General features: G+C 39.1%; 1 protein-coding gene across 16 annotated transcripts in view; it reads right to left on the reverse strand.

Annotated features, from left to right (window-relative positions):
• LOC105257111 (ELAV-like protein 3) overlaps window positions 1–12,630 on the reverse strand; it is a 47,699-nt gene that overhangs the window by 17,168 nt on the left and 17,901 nt on the right. For 6 of the 16 annotated variants that reach the window (XM_011267524.3, XM_011267523.3, XM_011267515.3 and 3 more), the window contains exon 1: window positions 1,328–1,955. The exons of 2 other annotated variants lie outside the window; for them this stretch is intronic. The gene's annotated coding sequence lies outside the window, so the exon portion shown is untranslated. Of the gene's footprint in view, window positions 1–1,327; window positions 1,957–7,904; window positions 8,057–9,226; window positions 10,882–12,630 lie in introns of those variants that run through there. 8 more of the 16 variants (XM_011267521.3, XM_011267520.3, XM_011267516.3 and 5 more) reach the window with 5 other exon arrangements.

Consider the following 12,630-nt stretch of genomic DNA (forward strand, 5'->3'; position numbering starts at 1 on the left):
GAGTAGATATCTCATTGAAAAAACAACGTAATTATAAATAAAATTTTTGCAAGTCATAAACTGAAGTACGAAGGGAAACTAAATGGACGATGAGTTATTTCGAAACAGCCCGGGACTATCGATCTGGCGAAATCGATACAACAGAAATACCGTTTTATTCTGGTAAATGCTACCTTGTTATTTCAATTTAGCCGCGTCCCTATCGCGTGGCAAGAGATAGCAATATCTCCGATTATTTAGATCATCGTGAGAATTTTACAAGTGTCCTCGATTTCAAAGTTATATGTGTTTCGTTCACAAATATCGCTATTCAATTACAATATTAATCGAAAAACAATAACGATATAATTATCAATTATACGCAATTAGAATTCATTTCCGAGAAAACCAAATATATGCCATCGAACCGCGATTTACGGGAAAGTGTGTCCTTCGCGCTTCTTCGAAGAGGGAAAAAGAGGGAAAAAAAAAGTTCTTTACCGAGGCCGAGAATGTCATCGTTAAACGGCCCGACAAGGACGGGCATTGCGCTTAAGCCTGGTCGACGGGCGACCTCGCGGGTTAAAGTTCGATTAGCACGTACGTCGCGAGATACGATCTTCGGCCGGTGGCCAGGTGGCCATGGCGACGGATCGTGAAAATCGCGTGGCCGGGGCCGATCAATACGAGCGCGGCTCCTCGGTCCCTGAGCTTCGCGCTTTCTCTCTCTCTCTCTCTCTCTTTCTCTCTCCTCTCTCTCGTTCTCTCTCGTCGCTCCACGAGAACCCCTTCCTGCCGTCGCCCCTGCGCGTTTCTGAGGGTGACCCCTCCCGCGCGTACGCCCCTTTCCGCGCGCGAAAAAGCGGCTCGTATACGCAAGTACGCAAGAGCGTGCGTGTAAGCGCAGACGGCGAGTTTCCGAGTTGCGGCGGGGGGGGGGGGAGAGCGAGAGGGGTACATCAGCGCGGAAAGAACGATGTGCGAACGCACGCACGCACACGAATACAAATGAGGGGTCGAGAAGAAAATGCGACAATGACACGTGCTCTCGAGACGCCGATCTCGAGAATGCGAGCGACGACAGAGGCGACGAGTGTATCCTTCCTGCCCCATTCGGCGAATCGACTCACTCACTCACTCACTCACTCACTCACACTCTCTCTCTCTCTCTCTCTCTCTCTCTCTCTCTCTCTCTCTCTCTCTCTCTCTCTCTCTCTCTCTCTCTCTCTCTCTTTCTCTCGCTCCGCAATAATCGATGCATTCCCCGGGGGTCGTTCAGACGCACTCTCGCGCCGACCTTTTACTCGCCAAGCGCCGACTTTTCACGTATATTTTTCCTTCTCGGTACCTGTTAGGGTCTCCTATTCTCTCTCTCTTTCTCTCTGGCGTGCCTGTCACTGGTTTCTCCTCTCCTTGTCGCACACGAAACCGAGCACCGTGCGAGCAGTCGGCCCTTGCGCGAGCCTCCGGCTCCTCTCCTCGTTTTATCGTTCTCACCACCGTCAATGTGCACTGTTATCACGCTACTGCTCTCGCACCACCGCCCGGAACAGAAGGGGAAATCAATGAAAGAAAAGTACGGCGCGAGCCCTCGTAAACCGGCATTTATGCACACCGTCCGACCGTCCTCGGTGCACTTCGTGACGGGCGACGGTCGCGTATCGACATCGACGACGACGGTAGCTGCTTTCGGCGTAGAGGCCTGACGCGACGAGAAAATGGGGGTGTCGGGGAGGACGGAGAGGGGGGGAAGGGGTGAGGGAGGAGAGTACGACGCGAATTCGGATCGGAGCGTGCCCGGAGCGTGGCAATGTACGATATGCGTGCGACGCGCGCGTATTTTAACGGAAGGGGACGGAAGGGTTGCGCGAAGATGGCCGAGAAAAAAAAAATTAAAGTTCGAAACACTAGACTAAGGAAACGGAAAGAACGACGCGACACGGGCGGAGGCTGCGTAGAGACTGGACGCCTCGCTCGCCGTCTAACCGAGGCGGCTTCGGCCGCCGCTCGCGGTCGCTCGGCCGTCCTCGGTCGTCATCGACCGTTATCGGCCATTCCCGGCCGCGTTCGGTCGCGCGTCGACGGCGCTCGCAGACGCGACGCCGCGCGTCGCGAGAGCGTATCGCGAACCCTTCCTCGCCCGTGATTCGCCCCCCTGGCACGCGCGAAACCGCGCGCGAGACAGGGTTGCTCGTCGAAGCGTGTTTTTAGATACGCGAATGCCCCGAAATGTATTTTTGAGTCCTCTCTCTTTTAAGTTACCGATTACGCGAGAAATACTCGCGACTCCTAACAGCTGATATTTAAATTTTAACGAAAAATTTTAAAGAAGAAATAAAAAAAAATTATCCGTTAATTTTGTCCAACAGTATATTTATGCAAGCATAAATTCGCGAGAGTCATATCTCATTTGCTTGAATTATTTCACGAAATTTTGACGGATCGATCGAATCACGTTGATACAAATTTAATAATAAATACTGCGAAAAGAAAAAAATTTTTTATTGCATATATCATATAGAAGTCCGAAATGTATTTTTGAGTTCTCTTTCTTTTAAATTACCGATTACGCGAGAAGTACTCGCGACTCCTAAACTGATATTTAAATTTTAATGAAAAAATTTAAAGAAATATGAAAAAAAATTATCCATTAATTTTATCCAAAAGTATATTTATGCAAGTATAAATTCGCGAGAGTCATATCTCATTTGCTTGAATTATTTCACGAGATTTTGACGGATCGATCGAATCACGTTGATACAAATTTAATAATAAATACTGCGAAAAGAAAAAAATTTTTTATTATTGCATATATCATATAGAAGTTCGAAATGTATTTTTGAATCTTTCCTCTTTTAAATTACTGATTACGCGAGAAATACTCCTAAAAGCTGATATTTAAATTTAAACGAAATAAAAAAAAATGAAACAAAAATTATCCATTAATTTTGTCCAACAGTATATTTATGCAAGCATAAATTCACGAGAGTCATATCTCATTTGTTTGAATTATTTCATGAGACTTTGACGGATCGATCGAATCACGTGAGGCAAATTTAATAATAAATACTGGGAAAAGAAAAAAAAAATGTTTATTATTGCATATATCATATAGACGTCGTGAAAATCATATCTCATTTGTTTGAATTATTTCATGAGATTTTGACGGATCGATCGAATCACATTGATACAAATTTAATAATAAATACTGGGGAAAGAAAAAAATTTTTTATTATTGCATATATCATATAGAAGTCATAAGAGTCACACAAAATTTTCACTAGAAACATATATACGTATGCATGAAGCTGAAAATATCCGAGCATACGTCACATATATGCAAACGAAAACTGAAAACTTCTTTAACGTGCAAAGTTTACGTTTAATTGCAAATCTTTCCGATCCAGTTTCATCAACCTAGTTCTGCACGAAAGGAAAAGGTGTGCACTTCAAACCCCAACTACATTTCCCCTTACCTTACCGGCCCTTCAGGGTTTTTGACCCCTGACGTACTACGGTATCGCATCGAGATAAGGGTCTCCCTCTCGTTTTTTACACCGTCCGTATTTGATCATAAATTCGCAAAAAACACACCGCATAATCTTTGCACCGCGTTATATCAGAAACAAATCGTTGTATGTATCAGAAAATATGTATAGCAAGAAAAAAATTCTCTTAATTGATAATATCGTTTTAATCGCAAATTTACATTAATAAGTTGTCATTAATTTAACAATTTTTATATACAAATTATTAACAATTATTAATTTAACATTAATAATTTTTATATATAAATTTCTTTGAAAGAATAATTAAAAAAGGCGAGATAACGTTTGATGGAAATAATCAAATTTTTTTCTTATTTACAAATATTGTACAAGGATCTATTGATTATAACTACATCATTGCGAATTTTACGATATTATAGCTATATACCCGGATAAAAATAAAATTTGATCGACACTCTATGTTTTGCGAAAGTGCCATCTCGTCCGCCATCCCTGACCTTAGTTCAAAGATCGAGCCGGTCCGTCTCCAAATGATAGAAGCCCGAAATTACACGGCTCTGACGAAACGTACCGAGTAAGACTTGGCAGCCGTGCCAATGAACGATGTGCTTGTGTGCTAATGCTTTCGGAAATTTATTCATACGAGCATCGGAATATATATTTTGACGAGAGAGTGTCACGACATTGAGGGATCGATCGCGTAAATAGAATAACTTTACCCTAAATAAAAGAGTTGGCAAATGAGACATTATGAACGGATGAAAGCACTTTACTCGTCGTTCATCTTTCATCCATTCGCGTCTTTAATTTAAATTTTTTTAATTCGCAAAGATTCACATTGTGGACTAAAATTCAGAATTTATCCCTTTAGATTTATTCCTTTAGATTTTGGATGCTTTTGCGCGATCGCGGAAAAAATAAGGAGAGATTTCTCGAGTCGCGCCCATGACCATACTTAATGCTACGCGTCGTCACCGTAGAATCTATAACGTTTGGTCAAGGTGGAGAACAAAAGGGGATAAAGTTTAGACTAGGGCACGGTTACCAACAGATGCCGGACATATGCAGAAAAGAAGCAATGTATGTGTATATATGTGTACGCTACGCGTGTATTGTTGCATGCGCATGCAAATTTACCTCGATATCAAAAGCTCGCCTCTTTTTAAACCATTCAATCGGGCAACTGACTTAAAAAAACATCTAAGCTTTCATCCCAACTATTAATAATTATTAAACAAATATTTGAAACCTATATATTTTTTATGTGATCGACAATATTTTGCATTTTCAAAATTAACGCAAAAGTTTTAGTCATACGATACTCGTTTGAATTCATCTGCTTTTTGATGTACGAACTCGCGCTGCAGTTTATAAATGATAAAATAGTTACGCAAGTATTAAATTTGTACGAGACGAGTACTGGGATTATTCAATGGGATATTAAAAAATGCGAAAAATACGCCGGTCACGTGGCGGACCCCGTGAATCATTCCTGTCGACAAACGCAGACCTCACCCTCTTTAGTTTAGTCACAATCCAGCTGTCGAAGCTACGTTTTCGGGGGTAGACCCTCGGCATCATCGATCTGGCACGGCGGGCACGAGTATAATTCTATACGGGGCTATACCTCGGGAACAATAATTCCGTCCGGCAACTTTTTCCGAGGTCATCGAACCTTTAACGAGATTCCGTCGATACCTCCGACTCGAAATCGATTTGGCCTTACATCGGTAGAACAAAGTTATTTAAAAGTGTACCGAGAATACACTGGTGCGTGAATATAGCATCACGCAAAATGATTATTGATTTAATAACAGAATTTAGTTGCTATTTCTGTACAGACGTAATTACATTCTCGAGAAATATTTGTATGTAATTGATATTTGGGGCATAAAAAATCTTTTGTAACTTGTTTTAATATTTACAAGCATCGAGTTTCACGAAGAAAACCATAGGGTAAACATTATGGATCGGTGAAGATATTTTAGTCGCGTTGAATATCGATCGAAAAATTAAAAATATAAAGTCATAAGAGTAGCCTGCTGCGTTTACAGAAAAAAAATAATTACACACTGTATTCTTGCGATTAGATTAGAATTTTTCTTTTAACTTAACGCGCGTAACAACATCTATAGATAGCAACTAGCGAGGAAGTTTTAACATCGGTGATTATGGATTAGCGAAAGTATTTAGAGACCGTACAAGTTTTGTAATAGTCTATATCAAGAAAACAAATAGTTTTAACTTTGACTTTCTGCATCATTTTACTTCATTTTAAATCCTGCATAATGTAATGCATTCTTAATTATTTATCAATTGAAATTATTTTAATAAAAAATGAGAATAAAATTTCTTTCATATATGTATAGAAAAAAATAAGTGTCAAATCAAAACTTATATACTTAAACTAACGCGTTCATTGTTTCGTATATACGCAACAATTTATAAATTTTAACAATATTATAATCTTATTTTAATCATTATAATTGTCATCTCAAGAATATATAATTATTTAATTCTACTTTAAGAAAATTATAATCTTTGATTTAAAAATGTTATTTTCCATCTAACATTGTTTCTTTTCCATTTAAGAAAATTAAATTTTAAATCATAAGAATATATTTTTCTTGATTAAACTATATAAAATGGCTTCATTCAAGTAAGCAATTATTCAAGCAATTATATTTTTCTTTAATTAACGCAATATAATCTCATTTCAAGATTTACATGTTAAAACTAAATATATTTTCAAAAGAATGTCCTTTTCTTCTATGTACACATTTGCGATATATTTAAATTTAAATATTTAAAATATTTCTGACTTTAAAACTAAAAAATTTTGAGCTGAAATATTTGAAGAATTTCTTTGTTTTATTTTCTCAGAAAAGGTTTATCAATTAATGCAACATTGTGCAATACCAAGATACACATCTGGTTAATTTCTCGCTTATGGTTTCGCGCGAAAAAATCCGCCGGAAAGCATAAAGTGTATGTTTTAATTAAAAATGTTCAACGTATTCACAAGTAACTTTTCATGATTAGTCACGATATACGGTTTGACATTTACAATCGGTTTAATATAATAGTTATTAATATTTAAGTTTAATTTCGATTAAATTTAAATTTGATATATTATATCCTGCAACAGAGAGAGAGAGAGAGAGAGAGAGAGAGAGAGATCTGCATAAAAATTAATAAATTAATGAAAAGATTAAATTATACTTCTTTCTCTCTGCTTATTTGTCCGTAATTCGAAATTCACGGAGCGTAATTAAATGCAGCGTTTGATCGATTCAGTATCAGACGTGATAAATTAATTTTTCAATAACCATGTAAATTCATCGCAAAGCAAACAAGTTTTACGAGCGATTGCGTAAATTCATTATATATTTTCTGTTTCAAGTAACACACGATTACGTGGTCGTTGTACATCCGCGACATGTTATGTGTCGTATCAAATATATGCATACGTACACACATATATGCGCGTATACATCACGAATGCGTATACATGATGTATGTACGCGTTTCTACAAGGCAATATTGTACATACAATGTGTGGGAAGCATCGAAGAGAGATAGAGAGAGGCACGGAGAAGCTTCATTGATTGGTCGGTGGCATGGTGGAACATTGCAGCTATCCTGGGGGTATATGAACCCTAATATATATATATATATATATACACGCGTGTGTGTGTGTGTATGTATGCTCTTCTCTCTCTGCCATTCCCCTTCTCGTCCCCTTTCCTTCTTTCATTCTCACTGTCTCTCTCTCTCTCTTTCTCTCACTCTCTCATACTCGTCTCTCGTTTACCCTCGCTACGATTTTACCCCGTAGTAAAACGCAGGCGCATCACATGGACCCAGGAACGATCAATACGAGGTTCCCCAACCAGACCTAGTCTCTCTCTTTCTCTCCCTCTCTCCCTCTCTCTCTCTCTCTCTCATTCTTTCTCTCTCTCCCCTGCTCTCCGTTTCTATTTCCGTCTCTTTCTCCGTCTTTCGTGATTCTCATTACCATCTTCTTTAGCCTTCTTTTACAAAATTGCGGCCAATCTTTGACATTTCGGCGTTGACTCGAAAATTCCGCGTCGAAAAACAAAGCCGATAGTCAATCGTAACGTTTCTCCTACACTTTGCATTCTTATTGGTCTTCGCGCAACCTTGCTCAAAGAATAAATTATATTTAAAAATACACTTATTATTAAATACCTTGTGTATGTATTAATACATGTATGAGATTCGAAACTCAAATTTTGCATGAACAAATTTCATTCATTCTCCTAAAGAATCGAAAATGGAATCTAAAATTCGTATTCAATTACCTAATAGCTTGGTAAAAAAAAAAAGGAAGCGATATCAAATTGATCTTCATCGGCTTTATCGTCTAATTCGCCCCCTCTTTAGCTCACGCACCATTGTAATCGAGGCCGTCGCGGACGGAAGTGTCCCTCTCGAGACATCCTGCTTGTCCTCGACAAGGACCCGCAGTGCCGGTCCCTGCTCCATCCCGGATCTGCTTGACGCTTCATCATGCATCGCGAAAGCTCGACGTCCTCGTTACTGAGCTATTTCAATTTGTTGTTTTTCGGTCGGGGTACGTTGCGGGATCGATAAGGGGTTGGATCGAGGAAGAGAGAAGCAGGAAGTTGTACGCGTATGTGTTTATGCGTATTGGGGTTGCGTGTGCTTGCGCGTGTGTGTATTGCGACATGGTGCTCCCGCGACAGTCGCTTTCTGGTGCCACGCCCAGAGGAAGAGAGAACGATCTGGTGCACACACAATATTGCGTCGTGGTAAGCGTCAGCTGCTGGACGCGGTGGTTATGGCGGTTGATGGACGTTAAATGCAACAACTTTGCCCCGTTAATGAGCCCCGGCGTCTAATAAGTTTTTATGTCCAAACTTGCTCCTTTTGCGTGAAGTCGCGCAATTGTTTTCAACATGGCAAGGTACACACAATAATAAAATATCGCGTGTACGAGAATCATTTAGGCACTTGTAATGATATTTCTTGATCAGCGCAAAAAAATGTAATTTTAATAAAATCTTTAAAAAAATTTTTTTATTTTAAACAATTAAAATTTTCTATAATTTCTTTAAATTTCTATAAATTTCTTATAATTTACTCTATAATTTCGTAATATCGCTATGAGACCAATTTATTTTCAAATTATTTAATTGTGATTAATTATGAAAGAAAATTCTAATCTTAATGGCAATATATATAATATCTTGGTCTTAATCGCGATATTTTTGTTATGCTTATGGAATACATTTCTTTCGCTAGTTTTAACAAGTACAATCTCCATTTTAATTCAATCTGCAAATGTTTATAAATGTTTATATCATAAATTCCCCATGAATTTAAGTAATACCTTTTATTTATATTTGTGTTACATATATATGATATTTATAAAAAAATTGGAAAATTAAATATATAGTCGATAAAAATTGCAAACATGACGGGAGCACCACAGGGAATTTTAGGAAAGATTAACCTAAGTAATACCGGAAGTTTTCTCGCATGAGGAATTCCAGCACAGAGGACGAACGTATACATAAAGATCGGCAGCCGATCAGTGTACGATAGACGTACACAGATCCGCTGATGAATAGTCAATAATTATAATGGCAATAATAACAACAATAATATAATAAGATAATAATAACAATAATGAGATAAAGATTTGTGAAAAATTACAGAAACAAAGAAAGTAAAGAAACAAACGAACATACCGGTTAACGATGAAAATCAGTGGTTGGAGGATGCCGATATCTGGGCGCAGAACGGAACGACGGTGGGTTTTATTTAATTACTTTTATTTTGTCCCTATTTATGCGCGTCCCTCTCTCGATATTTATCTCGATCACGATTTTAAACGCGTGTGCGTGTTTTTCGTAATATCTTTGTACAATTTTCTCTTATTCTGTCAACAAATTTTTCTATTACGACGCGAGACTCGAAGCGACGATCGCGACGATCGATCTGGAAGCCAGTTTCTGATCGTCAAGCGAGAGCTCCGACATTGAATGTCGCGAAAACGCGCGAATCCATAAATCGGATATAATTGCGAGCACTTGACATATAACTCGCGACGGAAAATAAACAAATCTCGCGCGCGACAAACACACCTAGTGTCTCTCTTTCACTCCCACCCCGACCAGCGAAACGTTCTCCCTTTTGTCCCTCTTTCTCTTTTCCCTCTTTGCCGATGTCTCCTCTGCCGATTAAAGTATCTTCCAGCTGACGATCTTGTTGCTCACGATACCGCTCTCTCCCTAACGCAATCAACTCCCATTCTCCGTTCACGATCGAATCGTCTTCGAGATATCGCGACGCGTCGATCAGAGGGATCGTCGATCGAGATGGATAAACGATTGGGACACTAAGAAAGTGCTCCTTGCGGCAGGACGAGTCGGGAATACGAGATGACGGAGAGTACAAGGTTGAGGATCGAATGAAATTAGAAGATTGGAAGAACACGGAAGATCACTCCTCTGCTTTATCTTCGATAAGCCGATTTCGTCCGGTAAACTTATCTTCCCGCACGACGTTCACGAGATTTTTCCCTGTGTTTTGTTCTTGGCGCGATTTTTCGGACGTCGTTCAACCGGTGATAATGATGTCGCTCGATCGAAACACGTGAACGGGACGAAGCGGTAGGAAATAACTGAATTTTTAGAGAACAACAATAACGACGACGACGACGACGGCGACGACTCCGACGACGATGGCGACGGCGACGATGACTGCAACGGTGATGACTGTGCTTTTGATTACGACGACGAACGATATACCGAACCAAATGTTTTTTTTTTCTTTTTTTTTATGCCGAATTGAAGGGTCAGAAAAATTAGGAGATATGCAAGCAAATAGTAAGAATGTTGCGGGTATAACGGTGTCTACAACGCAATGCCTTTATGTGGTGCGGTAACTAAACTGACGAGGCCGGCCTCCGATGTCGACGGTTGCACCCTCTGGACACCCGCCATCGTCCCCACCGTCTCGGGTCGTCGGAGGGAGCGGAAAGAAAGAGGGGATAGACTCAGGGCGAAAAAAATCGCGGAAAAAGCTCGATCGAGGGAGATTGGCGGCGATGTACGCAGACGCTGTTATTGTCGTTAGTCAAAGGTGAAGGAGAAACCGGGAGAGATGCGATCAGTTAGGAAGAAGAGGAGAGAACGGGATGGATGCGAAGAAGTGTGAGGGGACGCGGAGGAATCGGCGATGACGGCAAAAGGGTGGAAATTCGCGCAGACGTAATAGGCGGCCTGCACCCTCCAAATACCGATCGTCGGGGGTTGCTTGGTTGATTATGTGTGCGTCGTATTTCGATGCACATATTTCCAAACATCGCGGTGCAGCTACAGAGAGATTTTTGCAGTCATTATGCGCGCGCGACATCACGGTGATAATTGACGAATCGAGAAAGAGAGGATTATTGATTAAAATGATCGGCCCGGGAATTACGGGAAACAACTCCCCTCCGCGTCGGTCATTGCACGAATAAGTGCAGTTATACGAGAAAGGATAACTGTTCCATCGATCGGTTCATTTTGACGTCTCTCCAAAACTTTAATTTGGCATCGTTATGGGTCGATGTACCTAGTAATATTTTCCAGAATTAAGAATCTTAATTTAAATTCTCAGGCGCAATGCGGTTAACTCTAAACTGAGCTCTGCGAGAATTACTTTATATAAGTCATATACTAAATAGAAGAAAGAAAAAGAAATGAAAGGATATACTATCGGAGAAATATATGAATAATTTAGAAATGTAAATAATCTCTCTCCAAATACAACAGATTCGCATTTATTTATGGATCGATCGATAATTACAAGAAAATATGGGCCAATGTATAATTTCGTTAATTATTTAGATGGATTTTAATATTTTACAAATCTCTGACATGTTCAGAGCAAGGATAGAAAAAGGTTGAAAAGAGATAACAAAAATATAAAAAAAAATTTTTTTTAAATTGAAAGATTAAATGTAATCGAATTGTGATAAAATTTATACAGATCTTAATTTTCAAAGATAATACAATTTTAAATTAAACAACAACATTATACAGTTTTAATTAAGAAACAACAAATTATAAAAGAGATAGAAAAGAGAGTGGAAAGCTAATCTTTCTCTTTTTTAATTTCTTAATAAAAAAAAGAAAGAGAGAGAGAAAGAGAGAAAGAGAAAGAAGGGGAAAAAAGATTTCTAAGACAATAGCTATCAACTTTCAAGCTGTCATCGATGATAGAGGATTAAAAAGGGGATTAAAAGGGGGAAAGATACATTGGAGTGAACTAGAAGAACGCAAAAATTTCATTAAATTTATTTTAAAAGAAATGAACTTTTAAAACACAATGTAATTTGTATCAGCTGCATCATCCATCACACAGACCAATCCCGATCGATCGAGGTGCATTATGATGTCTGATCTTCGCGGGAAGTTGCTATGATTAATATCACGAGTGCACATGAACTTTTGAACAACTGTACATCGTCTCGATTATGGAGGGGCCAAAAGAGAAAGGGGAAAGATGCAGAGAGACGGACAGGGGTGAGAATAGTAGTCGGCGGAAATACGCACGCGCCATGGGGTTCATGAAATGGAGGGGTTGATAGCAAGAGACAGAGAGAAAAGCAGAGAGAGAGAGAGAGAGAGAAAGGGGGAGGATTGATAAAGGACTGGATAGCGCAAGCGCCAGCCAGGGGGTGAAAAAGCTCGCTCATTCCCTTGGCAAATGGCTTTTCGGTAACGCGAATGCCAAATTTCATCATGCGATGTGAATCCCATATTCTGTTTGATCAAATAAAACTGCACTTCTCAAAGCCTTTTCATTCATGGTGATTTTACGCAAAGCTATCGATTCGTTCATAAAAAATAAATTTTGCGTGAAATATTTCGAAAGAAATCAAATCTCTTTTCTATTTTTATATCATTTTTATATCATTAACTATGAAATTAATGTTAAGTTTTAATATTATGTAAAATATGTCTGAATGAATCAATCATAAGGAAAACAATTCAATTATGAATAGTATCACTTTATAAAATTGCATAAACAGATTATGATAAACTTTATAGAGGCAAAGGCCCTCCCATTCTATTTTTATGCTAAAACTTTATTCATTATCGAG

This window comes from Camponotus floridanus, unplaced genomic scaffold (assembly GCF_003227725.1).
Source record: "Camponotus floridanus strain SB8 unplaced genomic scaffold, Cflo_v7.5 scaffold24, whole genome shotgun sequence".
In the NCBI taxonomy this organism is placed as follows: Eukaryota; Metazoa; Arthropoda; class Insecta; order Hymenoptera; family Formicidae; genus Camponotus; species Camponotus floridanus.